Source organism: Melospiza georgiana, chromosome 9 (assembly GCF_028018845.1).
Source record: "Melospiza georgiana isolate bMelGeo1 chromosome 9, bMelGeo1.pri, whole genome shotgun sequence".
NCBI lineage: Eukaryota > Metazoa > Chordata > Aves > Passeriformes > Passerellidae > Melospiza > Melospiza georgiana.
The window spans coordinates 18,427,913-18,453,999 of NC_080438.1; positions in this window are offsets into that span (position 1 = coordinate 18,427,913).

Here is a 26,087-nt window from a genome sequence, read left to right on the forward strand (position 1 = left end):
TATATGAAGATGTACATTGAAAAGCAAACCTGTCCCTTCAGTGGTATTTCAGTGCATGACCAATAATATAACGTTTAATTTTGCTATGCAGTTTTTCAGATGAGAGCAACTGATTTGTTAATATATTTTGCATCCTTATTATAATATCTTACCAATTTGTCCTGAATACCACCTCCAATATACTTGAATTTTCAATATAGGAGAACAACAAAACCACATTTTGCCTTGTTTGCCAGACAGCAGTTTGTTGGTGATGTATCATCTTCCATTAGGGAAGGATGTTTCTTTCATTCCAGTGTGAAAGTTCAAATCCTATCTCTCTTCAATTATAATAAGAACAAATTTATTATTGTTCCTTATTCATATTCTGTCATTTGGTGTTGATGTGTGATGTTTGAGTGCCATGAAGTGTAATTTTCTAATTGCTCACACTGTGAAAAAACATCTTTAACACTCTCCAGCTATACATTTAGGCAGCTTTTCTCTAATTTATAGAGATTTTATTTCATTTGTGGTTTTTGGAGTGCATATAGAAATAGGCAGGAAGGGACCAAATTTTGGGTTTGTCGTTCATTTGAAAGCTTTTCAGTTCAATAGACTTTAAATTTGCAATGATGTACCTGAAAACTGAATTAATCTCTGGAAATCTGTCTATTCTCTGATGCTTTAAGTTGTGGTGTAAAGATGCTTGTTTTTTTTTTAACTAAAACCCAAGAAGCGCAATTTAATTGCAATTTTATGCACAAAGAGTAATAATTTTCTTCCTGACTGACAGATTCTAAATGGTTGTCACTTGTAAAGTACATAACTATCACTTTCAGGTAGTTTTGTTTGAGTTATGTTAACATTGCAGTTTCTTGTGAAAGTTACAGAAAAAATGATATTTGCCTTAAAAAAGAAACAACATATACTTCTATCATGGTGAGGGAAGGGACATAAGACAATGTCACACTGCTAAGTTCATTTTATTGAGTGAACCAAGCAAGGGACAGATGATACCAAAGAAAGCTTTTCACATCAAAGACATACATTAAAAAAAATAAAATTAATTCTTTTTGCTGCCTTCAAATTGCAACCAAAAATATATTGTAAAAGCACATTTTATTGAAGGCTGTATTCCCCAACATGAATACCTTCGTTAATAAACCTGTGAATATTCTGTACTTTTGCAAAACTGAAGTATAGCAAAACTTAATTGTGAGCTGGTTATTTTTAAGAAAGAAAGCTCATGTCAATATTATGTGAAGAATTATTAAACTGTTCAGCTCCTTTCTTAGGTCTCTAGCTGAAAAATAAAAAGGAATGCTGGAAATTTCTTGATGCTCTCCAGCTTCAAATTTTAACATGGACGATATTTTTTCTTCTTTGAAGATGCTGAAAGAAATGTGGAGAGACTAATTATTGGGAAGTAATAGAAGATTACTTGTAAGATTTTTGTGCAGTTCTGTGCTCAGGTTCTATGAAAATAGTTGGGAAATGGCACGGTAAATTAAGGTCCTGGCACAGTGGATTAAAGCCTGTGCAAGTAATTCTCCTGATGTGAACAATCTCTTTGGCTTCTTCAGTCAAATAATGAGCCTATTTTAAAATTCACTGAAGGAAATCTTAGGCCTTCCAGCATTAGGCTAAAAATAATTGTCAGTGTGAAAAGAAAAGTTGAGAAAAATTGGTTTTCCGTATTGCAAACACATGAGTTTTTTTGGAAGCAAGATTTTGTGGTACATTTCTCATACTTCATAGAATGCATTGTTGTGAAAGTTTTAGTTTTCTGAGGTTAGATCAGAGTCAGCCGGCATGGGGTCTTATTTTTATTACTCATTTTATCATGAAGGTAACCTAGAGATAATCCAGAGAGCAGAATCTCACTTGTAGGTGTTGTAGATGTATTGACACTGCCACAGTTTTGAAAAGGTCAACGGGATAAGACAGAACAAAAATGGTGTTTTCTTCATTTGATATGTGGAGAACAGGAGCACAGAAAAGGCAAGTTAAAGCCAAAATTTCAGCCATGATGCCAAAGTGATATATATTCTAATTTTCTGGTATCAGGTACTGTGGATAAAAATATTTATAATATTGGGAGTGACGATCTTTAACCTGTTTTTCATTTAAAATAATATGTCTTCTCTCAGGGACATGCAATTTTCCACAGATAATTTTATTATGTGAGTTCAGGAAAATCTCTTTGAATTCTTTGTAAAGCAGAGGTCAGATTCAGGAGTTTAATGTACCATCAAAATTCAGGCATATATATAGATGTATCACTAATTTTTTAATTGTCATCTGGATCTGTCTTAAATGACAGAAAATTACAGCTTTATTGTATTCTATGTTTCCAGGGATTAAGATCTTTTCCTGAATGAATAATTTTTCAAATTTGCTAATTTGAATGGATCTGTCAATCCTGTGTCTGAAGATTTAGGGGCTGTTGAAGTTATGTTGAAGTTTTAACAGAGATTAATATTAATAATATTAATATTATTTTGTGTCCTGTGAAATTAAAATCTGCATAGCTGGCCTCAATGTTACTTCTAGCATTGCTGGTCTCAGTCTCAGGGTTCAAATTCATCAGAATTTCTGAATTTGTAAGGAAAGAAATTTCATGTGTCTACAAAACAGTTGGGTTTTAGGAGTGAAGCTCTCTAACTAGTCTATTTTACTCAAAATAATGAGAATAAAAACCTGCCTTTTCTTATGTTAAGAAACTTGAACTGAATTTCTTCCAATTATCTAAGTTTTCTTAAGCCTGAAGAAATGTTTTATGCAACTGATGTTAAAATCACTGCTTTTTTGTATTTTCATCCCAGATTTACAAGACAAAAGAAACATGATGGGAATAAGATGTTTTTATCTTTGACTGTACCTGATTGCTTTTAGAAGCTGTTTGATTATTTTTGGCCCTGTTTCTTTTTAGTAAGTAGGCAATAAAATATATATGTACATTCGTCTTGTAGACCATGAGTCGGCATTTTGGATGTAATGTTTATGTTAAACACATAATCTGTGTTTGCTTGAAAAGATGAATGGCCTTGAAGCTGTTCACCAGCTTAAATTAAAATCCAGGAGAATATTTGCTGTGTAATTTTAAGTGTTAAAATTTAAAATGATTCATTAGAGCAGTCACAGAGAGAATTCGAAGGTACCAAGACAGTCCTTGACAACCCCCTTGGGACTCTTTTTGTAGGTAGAAGTACATGCTATAGAACCCACTACTCTGGGTTTGCTCCTGCCTTTGGGTGGTCCAATGAGGGTTTTAATTACTTTAGGGCTATAATCCCATGGCAAAGTTCTGTTTAAAACTATCCCAAAGGGTTGTTTATCTTCTCCTCCTCAACCACAAAGTATTCAAAATTCACTCCAACTCTGTGGGGATAATGTATTCCCCTTGCCTTTAAGATTCTTGCAAAATTCTTGACTTTGTGGCAACCTGTTTCAGAAGGAGATATCAAAAGAAAAGGAAGCAATTATTGGAATACACAGCACAGCCTGGCATCTGAATCTGTAGACATTAAGTATGTCAGTTGTCTTCTCATAAGCATATAGTGATGCCATTGACATTAGAACTCAGTATAAAAAGGTAGAATATAAAGACATTTAAATTATTTCCTTAAAAAATGAATCTGCAACTGGTTCTTCTTGTAAACTATACCTTCTGCTGAGAAAAAGCAAATCCCTTAATATGTCAGACCACTAGACAGTATTTTTTCTATTTGCAGGAGTTTTGAAAGCCCTGTTTTGTCCTTGGTTGTAATAAAATTGCTTGTGAGTTGACAAACTATATTTTGGTTTTGCATCAAGTATATAACGTCCTAACTTAGGTAAGTAAAGTAAACTTGAATTATCTCACAGCTTTGAATGCGTTGTATTAACTGACCAACTTTGATTACAGAAATTTCATCATCACGTTTTTCCCATTCTCAGTGGTTTTCCATTAAAATGAAAACAAATATGTCTTGTAGTGCCACATAGACGGGAGCAGTGTTTGCCCAAAATAAATTTAAATATTGCTGTTGTGAGTGATATTTTCTGGCTTTATGGTCATCAGTATGGCAGCATGATATTTTACCTAACAGACACGTGATTCACTGTTCAGCTGCAATGTACTATGGAAAAGCTTTCAGATGCCAAAGCTGTTTTGTATGTAAAGTTCTTTCCCTTCTTTAGTGTTTGCTTTGGATTGAGTTCTTTGCTTTCACCCAAGACTGAGATAAATCTCATTTTGTTAACTGTAAAAGAGATGCTCATATTCATGCAAGAAACTCTCAGTGGTTTAAGATTGTGTGCAACATGAGCAGGAAGGGCTGAAAGGAACTTCCCCTGCGACGCTCTGGGAGGACATCAGGTAAAGCAGCAATATGGATGCAACACGTTGACTTGGTAGGCTGTAAAGCCTCTGCCCTCCACATTCTTGTCTAGTGCCCCTTTGAACTCAAAACAAGCAAACAACCCCCCCAGACAGTTAACAGCAATAGCCTCTGAGTCAGTAGGCCTGCCAAGCTTCTACTTTCTTGCAGCTTTGAAGCAGCAAAAGACAAGAAGGCGCTCCATGAAAGGCTATATTCTTTCAGCCACTCTAGTCAGAGAACAAAGGAAACCTCCTTTTTGTCTAATAAAGACTGAAGGGAAGAAAGAGACAATGTCGCTGTTAGAATTCTCTCACTAATTGCCCAGAAAGTATGAAAAAACCCCAGTCACAGTTAAGGGGATAAAAAAATTCTCAGAAAACTAATGAGAAGATAAAAAAATATTTTATAATCATGTTCACTGAAGGAACCTGGCCCTCTGACATCTCCCAGTGTCTCCTGCACTATAAGGGAGAGTTAAGGGACAGCTTCATGGAAAGAAAACTGTTCTGTAATTGTATTTATTGAGAAAGTAAATAGATTCCTGCACAGCAGAGGATGTTAGACAGCATGACATTCATCATGCCGTGATGCTTTGTCTTTTCTACTGTAATTTTAGTTCCTTTCTTATATTTGAAGGGGAAAATTCCACTGATATTACAATATATTACAACTTCCACCATTGCAATGGCACCTGCTGAATGCTCTGGAAGAAAATTTTTGAATAAATAAGAACTCTTAAATGAGTTATATCAACATTTTGCTTTGGGGACATGAATGTAATAAGAGCAATAAAATAACCTCAGATACACTTTGGGATGCTTATATCAGCAATATTCAGTTTTCATACAACAGTGAAAAACAATCTACTTCCCAACAACTTTCCCTATTATCAGTCTGCAGTGATGACAGATGCAGCCAGTTGAAATCTTTTCTTAGTGTCCTGATCCAGCTGCATTTCCAATCCAGCCAGTTCACGCAGGCTTCTAGATTTGTGTAAAGGAAACTGAGAGAGAAAACCAGAAAAGAGTGTCATCAATCTCACTCCCAAGACTCTGTCTTGGTAGAGGTAGAGGTCATACAGAATTTCAGGCAAAGGCTGGAAGGGTCAGGTTTTACAAAGCAAGCATGAGCAAAGAGTCCCCAGGCTTACTATCACGACTATCATGTATCATTGACTAATCAAGGAGTCAATATTTGTTTATTTAAAATATCAAACACTTCTAAGGTTTGATCAAAACTTTTGCTTATGTGTCATCCCTTTGATCTCCTCCTCTAGGGAAATACTGTCTTCCACCTTCAACATTTTAACGAAGTGAACATAGTCTTTTTACTTTAATACCAAAAAACGTATCTTCAAAACTGGAGACTGATTTCTCAGCAGTTGCATCACAGGTTGCCACACTAACGCAGAGAAAAATTTGTTATGTGAGTGGATACAAAAATTTACAAGTTAGCCATTAACTTCAAGTAATACTTTGTGACATCCTTAAAATGTAGTCTGTACAGAGATGGGAAAAATGGTGAAAATTGATCAGTAGGCCAGAAAAGATTTTTTTGATATTTTCTTGCCTTTAATTTCAGCATAATATAAATAGGTGAATTTTGTTTATTATAAAATCCTTGCTTCTGCCTTAATGATTAGATTTACTATTTGAGCCTGACTGGTCAATGAAGCCAAAGTGAATATGACCATGAGTAAATTGTGTAACCATGTGATACACAACTTCATTTTGTACCTTTGACTTTTTTACCTGCCCTCTGCCTATGAATCCGCCTCTCCCAGGACTTCCTCATCAAAACTTGAAGCAGGTTCACACAGCTGCCATTGCAATAAAAGATTCTTTTAGAATTCTCCTTTCCTTGCCCACTGGAGGTGGGATTTCATCTCAAGTTATACCCACCCAGTGTGGGGAAGGGAAGAATCAGTCCAGCGACAGCTTGCTTAGATGTTCAAATGTCATGTCTCTAAATGTGGTTAGCACACTTTTAGTTTACAAGGTTACAAACTGAAGTCAGCCATCAGGAGGGGATGATTCCTAGGTACCTAATATAACCAGGAGTATTCTTCTAACAGATGGCACTATTCAGACATGATTTTCACACATAATCTACTTATGGAAAAAGAAAAATATATTTTCTAAAAGTACTACTGAAATAGTCAGCATTCTACAGACAGGAAAATTCAAATTATAATGTCAATCGGTATATTATGAAAATCTTTTCACTTAATGTTTTGAAGGTTTTCTGTTACACACCACAATATTGTGTGTTCTGTAGCTGTTATGTACAGGATTTTGCTGGCAATTACATGTCATGGGGTTTTAATTTTTTAGTGGGGCAGCTATATTGAACTTGGATATGTATTTATGTTATGTGTTTCTCCAAATGAAATATGTAAATTCTATTAATAAATAAATGCAAATTATCAGAATAAAAGTTATGCTTATTTAGAGATCATAACAATTTATGTCCTTATATAAGTAGACATTTGTCAGTGATTTTGCTTAAAATGTTTGATCAGATTAAGATATGGAACATACCTTTTACTTTAATTGCAACCTAATTTTGATCTGTCACTGTATTTACTACTTATATTTTACTTGACTCCCATTTTCAAAGGTAACAAGAACAGACTAGCTGTGTATGGTGTTTTAAAAACTCTTTTTTATGACCAAACCCTGTGTTAATGTGGACATTATCTCTTTATAATTATATTTTTAAAAGTTATATGAAGTGTTTGTTTGTTGGAGGAGTTTGTTTGTTTAAGGAGTTTCTAAATATCCCTGCATATTCTGTCCACCCAAAGTTTTCTCCATTTTAAATCATTATACTTCAAGATACTTCATTTCTTCACAGAGAGAAAAAATATCTATTTTTAATAAATTATGAGAAGCATACACTTTACATGGCAATACATGTATTTGTACAGATAAAACTGTATAAAAGCTTTTAGCAATGTACTTGGCACCAGCCTAATAAAAATAATTCTTCCTTACTCTAAACATTCTTCCAAAATTAAATTTTGCACTAGGGAACAATAATCTTTCTAGAAAATGTGGCTTGTAAGAGCAATAAATCTACTTTTCCTTCTCAGGTCCACGCCTTCATCTATATCCCCAATAACAGATACTGTCTAAAAACAGGACAGTTTAAAAACACAAGTAGATATTTATTCGTTGTTTTGCCTAATTTTCTGTGATGTCAATTTCTAAATATTTGTTATTTTTACATAATGTTTTGTATTCAGCACATGACTACAGCATATGTCAGTAGAACAAGAGTTACTTCTGACTCTGTCTATAGAAATTCCATATGTTTTGAAAAAAAGAGAATAAAATTTTGTAGTTTTTCTTTCAGTAGCAAGGACTCTTTGTTGTACTCCATGGCCAATCCCACATAAATATGGAAAAAATGGCAATTGCAGCTGGACTGAACTTCCAGATGAATAGCTTAGCCAGCTGCGAAGTCATGACCTCATCTGGTTTCCAGGGTCCTGTGGATGACTGATTCTTGTCTGTAGAATGTTCTTTAATCCCTTAAACCATAAAAAATTTAAAAACCACCCAAAACACCAGTATATCAGCACTGGATGAATACCTTGTTTGTTACGTAAAATAGTTGTTATGTAGTATGTCTTAAATGAAAAGTAAATTCCCCTTGACATATAAATAGAACTCTTGCAGACCTGATGGAAAAATAATTTTGAGAAATAACAATATTAAGTATGCCATGTGCAGGTAGGATTACATTGAAAGAATTTTAATGTGTCCTGAAATTTGTCTGATAAATAATGAAAAATAAATATATAGTAAGGAAAATGTAAAAAATCAGGAAGTTATAATCTCTAACTCCATGAACCAGACTGTGCAGCGACCTTCATGGTTCTAACTGAAATCAAAGTGTCTTGCTTTGTTTTACCCACATGCAATAGCTTTTGTAGAACTGTTGTAGACACACTTGTAGGCTTCCTAAATAAAGAAAAGTGTGAATAATATAATTGCTTGACTTTGACCAAGAAACTCAGAGTAGGGCCACTAGTAAATGCTACAGACATGATTTTGTTTATTATGCTCTCATTTAAACAAGACACAGCGATGAAGCTCATGGGCTGCAGGATAGGAACAGTGGTCTAAGGCTGCATGTCTTTTTGAGTCCACTAGTCAGGAAATTATGTACATTGTAAGAACTCTAGAAAAAGATTTCTCAAGATGTAAGGTTTAGAATTCATGTCTTTTGTCCTATTTCAAATGGATGAGCTATTACTCAGTCTAAGAGAAAAAGAGGATAATGTACAATCCACAATATATTTTAAACAATGGACTCCTCAGCTTGCCATTATGCAGAATTGATTATCAGCAGAAACTGTGCACAAGTCAAGAGCATCCAGAAATCCAGAGCTGTGTTTTTGAGTTTTTCAGTGGTATTTTGTGGTGTTCAGACACATACTAGTCTATTACCTTAAAGACACAGATTGTACTACATGGTATCCCAAAGGATATATAACTCCAAAATCTAAATAATTATTTAAAAGCTTTTACTGTAGTAAAGATTAGTTTATGATATCCGTACACAGAGTTCTGAATAAGTACTTTGCAGTGCTGTAAACTTTGTTAATAAATTTATTATCATTTATGGCATCATGAAACACTACAAGATTATTTCAAAAGATCTGGAAAATGAGAATACTGGAATTGTAAAATCAGAGGTCAGTTCTTTCAATTTCTTAGGCTTTGAGTTAGGCTTACAACTCCCATTATTAGCAGATCTGTGAAGCTGAATTGTGTCTCATCTCATTTACTGTGCACAAAACTGGGAAAATGCTCTGACAACCTGGCTTCTTCAGTCTGCTTCATTATTTTTATTTTAATCCTATAGAAGTAGAAAGAAATCGAGATGAGACAGTAAGCTCTCTTAACAGCATTGATGTTGCAGGCTATTTTTGCTGTCTCAAGCAATTCAGAAATACTGCTGTAAAAATGCAACTTATGTTTAATAAAGATTAATGCAAAGTTATGTATCCTTTTGCTAAAATATTTCATACAGCAAAACTGAATGGCACAATGTCTAGTGGTTGGGCCCTGAATTGCATGTGAAGTTAATGATAGTTCTTATCTCATGTGCACTTTGCAGTATGAGACAGCAATGCTTGTACATTAATTTTGAAGAGAATAAGATAAAGGTTCTGAAACCCAAACTTTGTCTGAAGTTTTTAATTGCACATGTATCAAAAGCAAATTTTGCCATGAAATCATGGACCCTGAAGAAATAATTGACAGTTTGAACTGTCACTTCACAAAATCCTTGTCAGAGGGTTATACCCATACATGCTAAAAGGCAAGAAACAGAGGCTAAGATCTGGTTGAAATGAAGAAATATAATAAAAAAAAAGAAAAAAATTAATTTTGAGAACAGAAGTAATTTAGACAGTTTTTTTCCCTTTCTAGTAAGAATGCAGATAAAATTTCAGTAGAAATAACTTGAAAACTGACCTAGGCACAGCTGCCAAAGGACTTTGTGCTGTATGATAGAATCAAAATAAACAAATATAAATTTGTCAAGGTAACAGCCTATTTTTATAACAGCATCAAATTTTCAAACAGGAATCGTTGGTACTGTTTTTATGTACAATTTTCCTTTGTATGAACTTTATGGGTATGAATTGTTGGCTTTGAAATCTTTCATAGTAAAAAGTGGCATGCAGAGGTATTCCAAAACAGTTCTAAAACATCTATTACCTTTTTGCACATTTCCACTTTCAGGAAGGCTTAGAGCTCCAGACAAGCATTCCCAGTGTGCGAAGTGTTGATCCCTAGGAAGATAAAATTACTGAAAGACAACTGGGGCCCTGTCTGTGCTGCAACTGCTTCATTGCACCAACTGAAGTTTTGAATTGCCTTATTGAAAGAAGCACACGTCAAAAATTGCATGCTGATGTTCTGTAGTAAAGCAAGGGGATGATGAAGAAGCAATAATTTTTAGTGTCAAATTAAAAAAAATCAGTAATGCTTTCGGATGACATGCTGAATTCCATCACTCTGAAAAACCTACATTTAAAAGTTTTTAAAACAATTGAAATTTTCCAAGTATTATTTTAGAAAATGTTACATCAAGCCATAAGATCAAGAAGTAAGAAAAAATCTAAACCCTGTTTCCAGAATGTAGGAGTTGTGAGAACTACAGAATTAAGTGAAATATTTACTTCTGTTTTTAATCTCCACATGATACATAACCTATTTCTGAAGCTGAAAACTTATCGTTATGGCAAATAAATGTAGAAATGCTCATGTTGAAACAACAAATCATTAAAAATGAATTAATTCTTTCAGAATGCAGGATGAAACATTGCTTACTTTTGCTATAATAGACTATATCATGTGCCAGATGTGAACATCTTAAATTATCTTTGTGATGTAGTTAGTGTATATATGAGAAATGCAAGGAATGCATAGGTTATTAGTATTTTAGCAAAAACCTCTGAATTCAGGAATTTTGAGAAGAAACCTGGGAAACTGAGGCAAACTGCCTTGCTTTCCTATATGAAAAAGATCAGCAATCAAGTTCTGAAAAAAACCCCGGAGTCTCTTGGCCACATTGAAGACTGTTGGCATTGAAGAGTCTCTGGAATAAGCATTATGTCCTTTAAGTAATTTATTTTCTCTACAGTTCTCCATTTTCCTCTCATGCTTTTTTTCATGCTCTGTCTGATTGGCACTGAGTGCCCTGTGTTTGCGTTGGCTTTGCATGGAGCTGAATGCATGGTATGTCTCATTTCCCAATCACTCTTGGCAAAATGTGCATTTTCTAGTCACATATCAGCCTTGTATATGACAGCACAAAAATCAGAAATATTCTTTTCTTGTATACCTGCTCAGAGAAGGGAGCAGACACATGAAGCAGTGGTAGCTTTTGCTAATAGACCAACTGTAACACACAGTGAGGCTCAAAGAAATGTCTGGCTACCCAATTAACCTCCCTTCACTATCCAAATTTGAAGCAAAAAGTAAAATTAACAAATGTTTTAGGTCAGGTAAGCCTTATTAGTCTTTTAGTATAGGTCAGGTACAGCTGGCTAATTGTGAGAAATGCACTTTAATTGCTGTCAGTCTAGATAGCTGTGTGATAAGCCAACTTTTCTTTTATTACTCTTCCATGCTTGAATGCCAGGCTATTTACGCACCAGTTCCCATCATTGGTCATTGTGTAACCAGACATTTCTGGATTAAAGATTTAATTTAATTTAAGATTTTAAAAAGAAGTAATAAGAAGTCTACTGGAAACAATCATATTATTAGAGAAAATTCTATTTCTGTAAAGTGAAGCTTTACAAGCCCTTTCTGTTTTTGCAGGCAGGCCCTTGTTTAAGATAGGAGGAACACTTGTTGATCTAAGCTGCAAATACTAAAGAGTGCCTCAAAGCAGGTAGACATGGAAGCGCTGCTTTTTCACTCCACGTTGTCACTGGAAAGACAAAGGAGTAGCCACAAGTGCCATTGGAGCCCAAGGGAGGAGCAGTTGGAAGGGATGCAAGAACTGCCCGGCATTGCAAGTAGCACCCCTAAAAGCTTCACCCAAAACCTGACAGGGAATGCAAATAGGTAATTAAGAGATGGTTAAGAGGGGTTAAACAGGCACATGTGCTAATGGATTTCATCTTATGAAGGAGACAAGAGCAGCAGCTGAAATCAAGGAGTTGGTATGGGCTGAGAGATTTTGCTATAATGACCAGCAGGTCTTGTTTGTTAAGTGTTACAGCTGTTTACTGTTAGCTTTCACATTGTGTGGCATTTGGAATGAATTTCCCTTATGTGGGAGCCTCATCCTGTCTTTATAGAACCAAAGAAAGCTAGAAATTAGATAATTAGCTTTTAAATCCTGTCAGTTGCTGAAAGGAACCTAGATGTGTCACTTCCTCAGCTGCAGGTACAGCAACATATTTATTTATATATATATATATATATATATATATATATATATATATATATATATATATATATATATACGCCTGCATGCATTCATATGCGTGTCACAGCTCAGCAAAGGTTTTAGCGTGCTTTGTCTTGGCCTTGTCCTCAAGCCTGACAACAGGATTGCTAGCTGAAACCAGTTTTAGTGCATACCTTTTTTTAATCTTTTCATAATAGAAGGGATAAAGACTGACAAGAGAATGCAAGAATATGTGTGGAATTAATAGCTAATTTTGTGATTAGGATACAAGTCAGCAAAGTGGTCAATAATTGTGATACTGTTTACTTTCCTGGTGCATTTCTGTATGCCTGTAGGGTGACTCTTGAGTACTGGCATTTTAATCTGCTGTGAGTTTGCTGCTTATAGGAAGCCACTGCTAGTTTGTGTTCAATTCAGGGGCAGCTTGTCCTTGCTGAAGACAGGCCCTTCTTCATTTTTCTATTTGGTCTTGCCTTGGTCCCTTAGTCTTAAATATGGAAATGTGTGTTTTAATTTGGAAAGGGCAAGCATAATACTTTGCTAGTTTAGCAGCTATGTAATAATTTTATTGCTTACAAAATGGATTTCATATTTCTGCAAAGGTAAGATGTTAAATGTGGACACAGAACTTTTTTTTTTCATTGAGGTAACTTACTGAGAAAAATTGTCCTCTTTTGGTGCTATTTTGACTACTATATATGCAAATATAATATAGAGCAAATAAACTCCTTGTGAGTTACACTTTATCTTAGCAAAGAGAACAATAATTTACCAGTTTTATTGGGAAAATTTTGTGGTTGTTTAGAATCAGTTAAAAATATCTTGTGGTTTTTATCTTTCTTATGAGTTAATAATGTATTTTTAGTAACTTAAACTATCAGGTTTTGAACACAGCTAGTGTAGTTATTGGTCAACTATATGTAAACAGTGAGATGGCTGTTTAAAAAAATTATTCCCTTGAAATCCGATAAGCAAGTAAAGTTATGAAATTAAGATACCTGAAATAAAGCACTATTCAGACACTTCTATTCTAGCATCATGCACATATTACTTGTCTCAGTAAATATTTTAAAAGTGAAGTTTAAACTTCTTAAAAGAAAGATACATTAAACATGTGATTTGATGAGTATTGAAATCTTTGTTTGTTTAAGATTTATCCCAATTCTAAAGTAGAATACATTTAACATGATTAGGGAATGATTAAATGCAGAATTTTTCTTCCACTTGGTATTATGTCCCTTATTAACTACCATATGACTTTTTTTCTTTTTAAATATGTTAGATACAAAATTATTTCTTTACAGTTGTATTCCTCTTGAGTGTAATGCTCTGCAGAACTGGGTTTATTGTCACTGTCAGGCTCTAATTTGATCACATAATAAATTCATTTATCCCTACAGTTGTTAAATAAAACAAATTTAGAAAGATATTTTAGCCTGGAATGTTATAATAAACCTCTCACCTGGTTTTACCACTTAAAAATGTCTTTCAAGCAGACAGTTGAAAATACAGTCATCCTCTTTGTTTTCATTTAGAATTAAAAGTATGTATTCTGTCTCTGAGTGGAGTCTTCAGCAGCTCACAGTGATAGGCTAATACTTTGGGACAGATAATATACTTGAAAGTGTAAACCATAATGGAAAAAAGAAAATTCAAAAAAGCAAAAGTCGACCAGAGCTGCTATGAGGGGTCTAATCCTCTGCAAGTTATTCTACAGCAGCTGGACCTGAGGTAGGAGCATCACCCTGCTCTCAGGAGCCTGCTCTGTCACTGAGCTGCCATTCACTGGTCACAAACCCCATGTAAACAGCATAATGTCACTTCTTTTTGCCAGCCTAAGATAACAGTTTTTTATTACTGGAACTCTGCTGGAATGCATTTCTTTCCTTCTTCCTTAACAGCCTGAAATGTTACAGGCTCTAGTTTAAAACTTATTAAAGTTTTGCAGCAGGGGATACCACCTGAGTCTCCCTGCTTTTTCCGGCAAAACTTTTCTCACTCAGCTGTTCAAAGGGTTCAAAACCACTTTTTTTTGCCTTCTGTCATTGTCAATCAAAAGAAAAAGGGATTAGTAAACAGCAACTTCTGCCATCCAAATTGGAATTCGAATCTCACATTGGTTACTAAAGTAAGTTTCCAATTTGGGTTGTAAATTGTAGCAAGTTTGTTGATTAAATTAAACCTGCAATAACACAGAAAAATAGTTCAAACTGCTCTTACAAACTTCTCTAACTTTGCAGTAAATGCCTTCATTATCTGATGTCAGTAGAAAGTCAGTCTGCATTACAGTAAATAACTGATTCCTTAGTCCAGCTGAACTCTCTTCTATTTGTGAAAAGGTAGTTTGCCAGACAGTCTGAGAAGCCTTGGGATGCTGCTCTTTCTTGGGCATGTGACTGTATTTGTAACAGTGTCCTGTTCATACCCTGTTTGCCTTTGAAAAAAGGCACTCTTCTTTAAAAAAAAAATAATGAGAGGTGAATTCTCACAAAGGCCAATCCATTTATAATCCAAATGTGTGCTTAGTACGGGTTATAATGTCTAAAATCTTGGCCACAATGTGACATTTCAGCCAAAAGTCTCTTGAGGACAGGTCATCAGTCCATTGACCTGAACTGAAACTACAATTTTGGATTCAGACAGGAAGTTAACCTCTGACAGTTGTTTTGGAGAAAAAAAAATAGGATAATATCTGCTTTGATTAGTGACAATTGGGAAATTTAAGTGAAAATTGACACTCTGGGGAACGTTTAGGTACCATGCAACACTTGTCCATCTTCTTACTAATACCATTGTCTGAATAGCATTAATCAAATATTGCTTTTAAAATTCTTAGACATTTTGCAAACTGTGTAAAGAAAGCATTGTGAAATAAAAATGGTATCGCACAAATATTTGTATTTTTCTTCCCAGTACTTTATGTGGCTTACTGTTTATTTATTTCAGAAAGCAAGAGTTTTTACTTTTAACAAAACTTGGCTATATATGAGATCTTTCAGATTTTGAGAGTATCTCTTTAAACCTAACTTTACTATTTGTCCAATTGCAAACCAATGTAGACAACCGAGTATTGCTGTTGATCACTAAATCTATATTTAATAACTTCATTTAAATTAAACATTCTTTCCTTAATACAGACAATTCTTGTGTCTGTTATGTGGGCAGGTAGGGAAGATGTATAATTGTTTAATTGGTGTAGGCATTGACATAATGAATTTTTTGTTTTCTTTTAAGTTCTTGTTATCTGCAATTAGTGAGGCCATAAAAAGTTGTTCAGAATATCAGAAGGATAAAGTCAACAGTCCACTAACTCAAAAGTTAGTGCTTGGATTGATTATAGGGTATAATATCAATTTGCAGAGGGAGATTTTAAAATGTATAATTAAACTTAATGAACTTTGTGTTGAAAATCTTTTCCTACCTCCAATGCACACGTATATAAACACACCACACACAAAATAAATAGAATGCATGCAAAACAGATGCATAAGAATTGAATAGGCTTATCTGATGTCCTTTTTCCCTTCCAAACCAAAGCTTTGCGTTCACTTGCCAAACAACTGTTGGTATGTGTTCAGAAAATTGAAATTAAATTTCAGTCTACAGCAAATAGTGTAATTTTTTTATTCCTCCTCTTCTTAGGAAAGCTATTGCACTAAACTGAACATAGGTTAGGAGGTGACACTCTGTATCTGCTGCAAAAGTAATAGAAAAATGTTTGACTAAGCTTGTTTAGAGCTAGAACTATAGTGCATATGTGAAATAGCTAAAATATGTTGTAGATAAGTAACTTATGAAATTAGTAATCCTTGCATACAAATATAGTTTAGATGCATGTATTGTAGTATAGATAGAGCAGCATGTTCAGTAGATTTTCTCATCCATCTCCTTACTTGAAATTTTTCCTGTAAATGGAGAAATATTCCTATACTATTCCTGGCAGGTAACATTCAGTAGGTTCCCCACTATTATCAAGTTAGGGAAACAACATGCTTCTAGTGAGTTTTACAGTATGTGCCCATAACCTGCTTTTCTCTTAATTTGGGACAGGAAAGGTAATCAGAATTCAAATTTGCCAAAACTCACTGTTGGGACTTGCACTTTAAAGCTCTAAAACTTCCATACACCTACACTGTTCTGCCTTTTAAATGGTTGGCAAGTTTAATCACCAGCTAGAATTGATTTTGCAGCTCAAATGGGACCAACGCATGGCTGCAGCTTCTTGTCAGATGTCCCTGTGAACAAAGCCTCTGTAGCTCTAAGTTTTAGCAGAGTGGAAAATACCCAAATGTGTCTGAAGCAAATGTCTCCAAGTTGTTCTTTCCTAAGCACACATAATTCAAATACTTCAATTGTAAATAAACAGACATGGTTAGCTCAGTTCCTCAGTCTGTGCAGTATGTGGCAATAACAAAATTATCGGACGTGTTGATCTGATTATAGCAACAAAGCAGATTTCCCATAACATCTTGTTCTATGCAGTACTTGTTTACTGTACTTCCCATTTCTCTTAAGAGGATGGAGCTCATTGAAAATTGTACAGTCTTCCAGGAAAGTACATCTTTCTTGAGATATGATAAACTTTGTTAGCTTTAGACTATTCGAGGTCATTATTAATTGTTCCTTGGGTAGTTTACAGAAACAGCTGGAAGGATAAACAGAAGCATTTTCCAGTAGCTTTTAGCATTTGGCTTTGCTAACATGCTTTTTCATTCTTTTCTCCCAAATGAACAAAAGAGAATAGTATTTGGACAAGCCCTGATAAATCAATAACTTACTGCAGTTAGTTACACTTATTTAGAGCAGTTAATATTAAGAGTTTGTAGGAGTTTCTTTGTATTTACTTCTTTATTCCCCCATCAGCCATTAAAGAACATTCTCATTTTCCACATGAAAGCTTCAGGAGTAATTTCACAGTGCAAACCCAACAAACTGAACACCACAAGATTAACTGACTATACTACCTTGCATCTAGTTTGGCTCTGCCTGTAGGATTTAAATTTGCACGACCCTTCTGAATAAACACAAACAATTTAACTACATCCCAAATGCTTCATAGAGAAATTCTCTTCAATTTCTTCCATTTCTAGATTGCACATTCAAAGTAATTTCTCCTAAATTAAATGTTATTCGGTTGTATTAGAATAATCAGGACAGCTTCAGATTTTAATAAAGTTGTTTTAGACTAAAACTATTGAGATGGGTTTAAAAAACCCCAAACCAAGAAGTCTCAAGGCACAGGGGGAATGGAGGTAGTATTATACACACAGAATCATATCCAAGCATCCTACATTTTTCAGCCCTGCTAGAGTATGAAGGGGTTTGAAAATTTAATCAGATGGTCCAGATAAGTAGGAAATACTTTTTCCCAGACACTGTTTTTATATTTAGTACAACTGATCGAAGATAGAAGAGCTACTCAACCTTCATTTTTTGAAATAACAGCCTGACTTATAATTACCTTTTCAAAGCACCTGACCTCATGTTGCTATCTCTTAGTTCTGCTCTTTATGTGGACCAAATGGGATTAAATACAACATTATTGCCTGCACTATTTAAAATCACATTTTGCTGCTTGAGCAGGACTGGAGAGTTATATCCTCTTTTGGCCATTTTATTTGTTTCCAGGTTTTCCATGAATTTACCAATCCCTTCCTTCAACTACATGTTTTTCTAATCTACGTATCAAGGCTTATTTTTCTAACTATTGTGACTTTTAACATTGCATTCGTTTTTTGGGGTTTTTTTTCTGCTGTGCTACTTTGATATTGACAGGATTTAGTTCAAAAGAATGCTATGAAGCCTTCATTAGGGGAATGTGATAGCCAGGCCCTGGGAATTCAGCCAGGGGGAATCAATTGGTGATATATTCAAAGGGGGGGGGGGGAGTGTAATGCAATACCTTCTTTGAATTCACATAGACCACAGCAGACTCCTGGATGTACAAGCAGAGAGCCTGGGCCTAGACGTGGTGGTTGTGTTCAGTAAATTCTTGCTTAGGACCTGAATGCTGTTTGTGTTTGTCTGGACTCCAAGGGTGATAAACCATGCTGCATTGTGGCTTCAAGGCAAGGCTTTAAAATATTTTTTATATGTGCATATCATGGTAGTAAGGTGGAAAGGGTGAGACCAGGGAACAAAGTGTGTAATGTGGGCATGAGGAGTATAAGCAGAGAATGCTCCACTTTGCTCAGCTGGCTGGAGCAGGATGACTTGAAAAAGTCAGTTTTTCACTTGCAAGACATTCCTATGAAGAGTAAAATTTGTTGAAAGGCCAATTTTTACTAAAGCATACTGCCAGAAACTTCATGGTTATCCCATATAATTCTGTATCCACATTTCAATGAATTGTGTCTAAATTACTTCTTGGACAGGATATAGTCTAATCAAAGGATCAAGAAGTAATAACCCTACAGAAATGTTTTAACTGACTAAACAGCTTGATGTAGCTAAACTTATTAGTAACCTGATAAGCATGTAGGTAACTAATTGTAGGTACTTAATTATGAAATGTAAGCATTAGACTTTGTCTCATAGTTATCTTTTAAACTGAAGGGATTTCTTTCATCAACATGGGACTGAGTGGAAGGGAAAAACACTCCATAACCCACTATCAGTATTTGTGTATAATTTTGTCTGATTTAATCTTGTACTAAACACTGGTACTGCTTATGCTGAAACCTAGTTTCTTAAGAACACTTTCTTCAGAAGCTGTAGCAAATGCATATCAAAGTTGTCCACTTTCCCTAGGCACTCTCTTGTCTGTTTTTGCAGTCCACTTGTATTTGGGATGTTCCTGGTTGTACCCTCTGCTTCACCACAGCTGGCTGTTGGTTATGAAGAAAATGTTTGGGTATTTTATTTTATTTCAGCTTTGATTTCTTTTCTTATCTAATGAAACTGTCTGGGTACATGCAGAAACTGTGATAATGAAAGGCTGTGTATTATCATTTTGAACCTGTTACATGTGATTACCCCTGACAGCATTACCTTCCTCTTTTACTTTCCACAATACTCAGTGTCTCCAAACATCTCTCTGTTCCTATCCACAAGCATTCCAGGTTCTGGTTTGGTTTTGAAAAACAAGAAGCAATATTCTTAAAGGAAAGCTCTGAAATAACAAAGTTGTTTGACTGATACTTTTTGACTTATGTGTTGTGCTTTCTACTCTTCATAGCTCAGCTGCATCTCTGAAGTTTACCCTCTTATCTGGATTGCTTTTCTGGCATCTGGAGAGAACTCTGACATATAGTCCAAGGATTCAGGTTCCTATGACTCTTAGTGGAAATATGTATGTGTTTGTTTTAATGTTGATACTGGTTATTAAATAATGTTTGAATTTTACATGCAACTCTATAATTCAAGACTTTTCACTAAAGTCTTACATTAATACCATATATTTATTTATTTGTCTAGATAGATATCTAGAATAGCTACAGTTGGATAATTAAGCATCATAATACTACAAAATACAGAATGTCACTTTGCAATGCTGTTTCGAAGGAGGAAGTCAATAGAGAATATGCTTTCAGGAGTGGACTGCGCTGTTTTTTTTCCCACAGGAGTTGTGATTCAAAAGTTCTTAGAGGACTTTAGTCCTCGGTGTTAGATAAACATAAGAGAAGCTGATCATTAGAGATGTTACCCAAAGTTCCTAAAGCCTGGCCGTAAAAGTTTTAGTGGTTTGATAGTTTTGTATAATGCAGATTCATTAAATAATGCCTAATGAAAAGTTAAAAAGGTTGATTCCGTGGGAATGATAATGGAAAAATCATAAGCTAGATATTAGTGCTATGTAGCAGTGTACATAATTCTGTGCCACAGTGAAAATGTGAATATCAAAGAGAGGAGAGGAGAGGGAGAGCAGGTAATGAATCAGAATCATAATTTTTATTTTGAGAAACCATGGGACTCTATGAAGAAGCACCTTTAAGTTTCCCTAGGCAGGCTAGTTGCAGGCTAGTTGCATCTTTAAGGGAAATATCTGGCCTAACTGTGAAAGGTATTGCATCCTGGAAAGGCTCCCTATGCCCACACTTAAAACACAGGGATGAGGAATTCAACTACTAAATCCAAATATAGATCATACAAATAAATGCAATGGTGTCTGAGTTCTAGTGATGTATCATTTAGCAGGGAAGCAGATCTACTTTCCAGGGAGATACAGCAACATGTGAATGTTCAATTCTGATGTAGCTTGCCAAGAATGTAAATGTTTTTATATGGTGATATACAATATTAGATCATTCCCTGGATTCTTTCCCCAAATATTTTGCACAAAAAACACAGTTTTCAAGCACTCGTACTGAGATGAACCTTATTTTCCATGTTTCAAGTACTGGCATTGAAGGAGATATAACAAAATATTTTGTACTAAAAAGTGTCACATGTTGAAATGACCACTGACATGTGAGACCTACCCAATTCCCTTATATTTTTTTTCTTAAAGCATTATACTCACAAGTTCCTTCTTTGTGAGAAATTAAGTGTTCAAATTCTGATGCAGTCATATACCTCTCCAAATGTTTTGTGATTTTCAAGGATGTATTGTAAAAACACTGAACCATGGGTGCACTGCCTGATTCTCCAGGGGATGAAAAAGAATTGTTGCTGTGGTTCTGCATTATAAATGCAGTGTGAAAAGCACATTGTGAATAAAACAGTGAAGACAACTGAGTTTAAAGGGGAGATAAGGGGATATAAACAGTTTAATGAATTATTTTATTGCCTTGTACTTTGCATTATGTAACTGCAAAATAATCACAGCATGTAGGAGTCATGACTCCTCAGAATAATCCTAGTGTCTTGAATTCTGCAGATGTGTGTCCCACTGATGTATGGAACTGTAAACGCCTAAGCAGTAATACAAAAGCTGGAGAAAAATGGATGTCAGTGTGAATAGAGTGGCAGAGATAGTAAGTGCTATTTGATATGTGTCCAGGGAATTGCTGGAATATGCAGTGAATGAGGCTTGGAGGGCAAAGGTGTATTGGATGGGAGGAAGGACCCTTTAGAAGGGCACAAACAGCCCCCAGACTTTGGAATGTGAGCCTGGAAGCCCTCTTTACCATGGCTATCTTAACCTCATTCTGACAATGTAACAATGAACTGTTATCTGATGAGGCACATTTGTCCTTCTTTGTTCTCCCTATTGTTGAAAAGCATGGGAAGGAGAGTGTAAGTCACTGCTGTGGCTTTAGTACAGATTTATACTCTGTGTCCTTGCAGAAGTAGCAGATGGCTACCCAGGAACGCTTTTGGGGCACACTTAATAGAGTTCCATGGAGATGAGTTTGTTACGTGGTGTGATCTCATCTCACTGTACCACTTTGCTTGCATCAGAAGAAGCTGAAATGCTGTATTAAGTGAAATAAGTGTTCCAAGTATGGAATGGCTCTTGATGCCCCAAGGACACTGAAGGACTGAAAAGAAAAGATGATCATGTCTCTGATATAGATGGAAGGACTGACATGCATTTCCTTATTCAGATACCACACAGAGTATGGAAGAAGTTTAGGGACTACTGCACCATAATGAACTTGCTTTGAGAAATTTACTGAAAGCAGCTATTTACTGAGGATATCAGTTGCAGCCATCTGGAACCAAGGGTCAAACAGAGCTGATTATTGCCAGCTCAGAATCGGGATTTTCAATAACTTTGCAGCATTGCTGAACTCCTACTGTTTAACCCTAGATGACATTTATTAAGTTTGTGCAGACAATGGGCTGACAGAGTCACTTCCTCATTATTAAAAGTGCCTTTTTCTAATCTGCATCATCTCAGTGCTTTATTTAAAACTAAAATCAATATTCATGGTGCAGAGGGCTTTCTTGTCCAACTCTTTCATAAATCTCTTAAGTACTTCTTAGTTTTCAAGTACCTTCCTTCAGTGCAGACAGCAAATATGAAAAGACAGCCTCAGAGAAATTGCTTAAATTTCTTTAAACTCTAAGAAAGTGCCAAGGTTGTCGTACTGGTTTCTGCATCTTCCCCAAAGTGTATTTTTTGTCTTGTATATTAAAATAGTTGCTGAAAAAAAGCTTTTTTGCTACATTTTATATTAAAATATTAAAAGAACAAAATAAGCAATACGTATTAACATTAGTTGTCAACCTACCAGTAATTGTACAGTGTAGCTTTCACGTAATTATAGAACTCATTACTGGAGTAATATCTTAAAAATAACATAATGGCTATTTCAGCAGTCAAGTGAGAAAAAATGAAAGATTAAGCAAGAATTATTCCTATCATGTTTGCTGTCCAAAGAATGCTCTGTGTCAGATGTGTCAATTTAAACCCTCCACAAAACCCTGAAATAATGTCTTCTTGTAAAGCGCCAAACCCAGTGAAATGTCCTGTAACATACTTTTATCCCAACATTTTAATGCAAAAACACCCTGCTTCAGTTGCAAGTATTTTTATCATTTAATTTTGGAGTTTTCATCCTTTTCTTTCTTTTTCTTTTTTTAATTATTATTAAAACCAGCAATATGGGCAGCAGTAAGCTAACGGTAGCTCTTTATGCATATGTGTAGAAGTTAGAGGATGAAATGGGTATTATTTTAAATTATATATACTCAGGCTAATTGCTCAAAATTAAATCAGAAACAAAGGATGGAATTTCATATAGAGAAAATGAAAATTGTTAGGCCTAGAAGTCTCTGTAATGAATCAGTCAAGCTAAGTTAGGAGCCAGAAAGATTAAAGGGCTGTAGTAAAACCATGCTACAAATGATGATGACAAGGAATGCTGGGGAAAGAAGGCATCATATAATAAGGAAGGCATGTATGGATAACAACACTATGATAATGGTTGAAAACACCTCCACAGTATTAATTTGGAAACCTTTGAGATGCTGTGGAAATAATAGCTGTTGTGGATTTCTGCTTGCTGCATCATATCAGGAACAACTTAAGCACAAATCTGGCTGTAACAAAGCTAATGCAAATAGCAACCTGAGTAAAAAATGAATAGCTGGCACACAGACATCTGTCTGATCTGGGAATTGAACAAATTACTACCAAAAAGAGGTGGGATCTCAGCAGCTATAGTTCTAAAAAGAAACTGATTGATGTGGGGAAATGTATTGGATCAATCTTATCACAGAGAATGAAACTATAAGGCAAAGTTGCTCATAAAATTAGGCAAGGATATTGATGTTTACTTTTATACATTTAATACATTAGCACAAACTGGGATGGGGGTAGAATCCTTAAGAAGGATAAGATGTTTGAAGCATAATTCTAAAGTTAACTGTGTTTGAGAAATTAGGCTTGGTGTTTTGAGTCCACCCTTGCAGCTACTTAATAACTTCCAGTGGCATTTCCTACCTTTACAAATAGTATTGTAAACTTTACAGAGACATTAAGAAAGCCTAAGTATATCTTATAGATGGTGAATGATTTTGTGAATTTGGATGGAAATATGAAATGTGTCAAAGGGATTCATGGAGGGGAGAAAAAATGTCTGACATTTTGTAAAAACAAAGAGACAAAGATCACAGAACAAGTGGAACAGAGGAAAGGGGGGATAAAAATGAGAAATAAACTAAAAGGAGGTGAAATCAGTGAGTCTCTTCTTAGGAAAATCTTTTTCCTCATACTGTGCTATAAAGCACTTTTAATGTAGTATTTGAAGAGAAGAGAATGGGGAAGTCCTTGCCAGGTGTCTTGCCCCATGTTCTTACAGGAATTTGTGAAGACTCTCACTGAAAGAATTTGATGAAGACAAGATAGAGCTAAACCATCTGATCAGAAGGGTGGAGCACTTTTCATGGTATAAATGAAGACTACAGATCATGTTTTCTAGTATGCTTTCCAAGGCACATTTTCCTGTTGAACATTGCTGGAAACATAATTTTGGCCTACTACAACAGGCCAAAACCTGACCATAAAATGTATTGTCAGGAGACAAGATGCATCATCTTAACCCTGAATCTTAAAGCACAACAGGAAAGCATTGAAACAGTAGCAAGGAATTCGTAGAAAAAAACCAGTGCCATGTATCAAAGAATACAAATAATACACAACAAAAGAATACAAGTAATATAAAACATTTTCAGCATCTCCCTAATACATTTTACTATATGTTTTTTTATTTCTCCTTGCAAATTACAAGTAGGCAGGTGGTTTTCCAAAATGAGTCTTGCTTCTCACTAGTCACAGAATCAAAGTCTTGGGATTTTTCCCAAGCATTTTTGCTTTATTTCAAATTTCTTTTATAGCAAGTACTTTATAAAAGCAAGTTGCCATTTTTAATCCCACTTTTCATCTGTGAGAAAGTAATGAATTAATTCAGTGAACCATAGAATATCCCTTGCAGTGAGGCACAGATAAAATTGGGGACAGAACACAGACCTTCTCAAACTCAGCTCCCCTTCCCCTGCCTACTTTGTACAATTTTTTCACAGCTGAGTCTGAGCACAGCTTGAAACAAACAGTCCTATTTGGAATATAATGGAGACTTTTTCGGGGTATTTAATGAGGCAACATGACATGGAAATAGTGCTCTTCAAAAAAGATTCCTGTCAGTGGCTTGCACCCTGCGAGAACAGATGTTCAGCAGAGCAGCAGTGAGATGTTCACCAGAGTTCTGAGCTCTGTCTAGCAGCTCCCCTCCAAATGTGTAAGCTCCTGCAGCTTGTCCATTATGTTCCTGTTTGGCAGAAAGGCGACTGCTGCTGTGCTGACACACATCACTGAGCTTTCTACTGTGGGTCTGCCATTTGTGTGCAGACACGCTTTTCTGGAATCAGCGTGGGGATCTGTCAGACCTGGGGAGGGATGCAGGTTTTCTGGTGTGGTTTTTTTTTTACTTTGCTTGTTTTTTTTTTTTTTTAAATGCTTTTTCTTCAGTTGAGCTAGTATACTCCTTTCTGTCACTGAAGCTTTGCAAGAATCAGAGATAATAGCAAAATTCAATAAGTAACAACAAAGCTGCAAAAGACAAATGTAAACCCCAACATATAGATATTGGATTTTGGAGTTGTTTCCCCCCCACTCCTCCATTGTAATCAGCTGAAATGCAGGTTTCAGTGTGTGTACTTCAGCAGTTCTGGTAGCTCATTTCTACTCTCTTTAAGCAGTCAGCCATTTAATTTCAGGGACATGTTTAGGTGCATACCCTCAGTAGCAGTCATTTGGTGGGGTAGATGCGCAGGCATTGCTTGCTGAGGGTGGGGTGGAGTTGGCACTGCTTTTATGGAGGAGAAAGGATTTGAGTATTAGGAAAGATTTGCAGTATGCCATTTGTAGGTTCCGTGTGACAGATTAGAAAATCCTGGAAAATGGAATAGCTACTTTTGTATGTAGAACATGGGCACTGAAGGGAAAAAGTGATTTTTGCACATCTGTTGAATCCTTATGCTTCTTCCAGTGGGAAAGATATTGGTAAAACAGTGGATTAAACTTTCAAATACCCTGACTTTCTAGTGACTGTTGACTTGAAGTTAATCTTGGAGCTGTTAAAAAATGCTGACTGTTAGGACTGATGAAAGGTAGGCTCTTCCTTTTCAAGACAAACTGCCTTTAAATCTTTGTGCTGTCTCTACTCACGTGTTTAAGTCTGCAAGGATATGTGTTTTAATTAGCTACATGTAGTAGTACTCTATTTCACTATTTACACATTTTTAATCCTTTTTCTTATTTTCTTTGTTGAGTTACGATCACATGATCAGTTTAGTTCTTAAATGAGATTTAATGGGTGCAAGTTTTTGTAACTTCAGAAAGAGTAGCAGCATCTATACTTCAGGTATCCATAAGCTACTGTAAGTAACATACTGAAATAATTAATATGA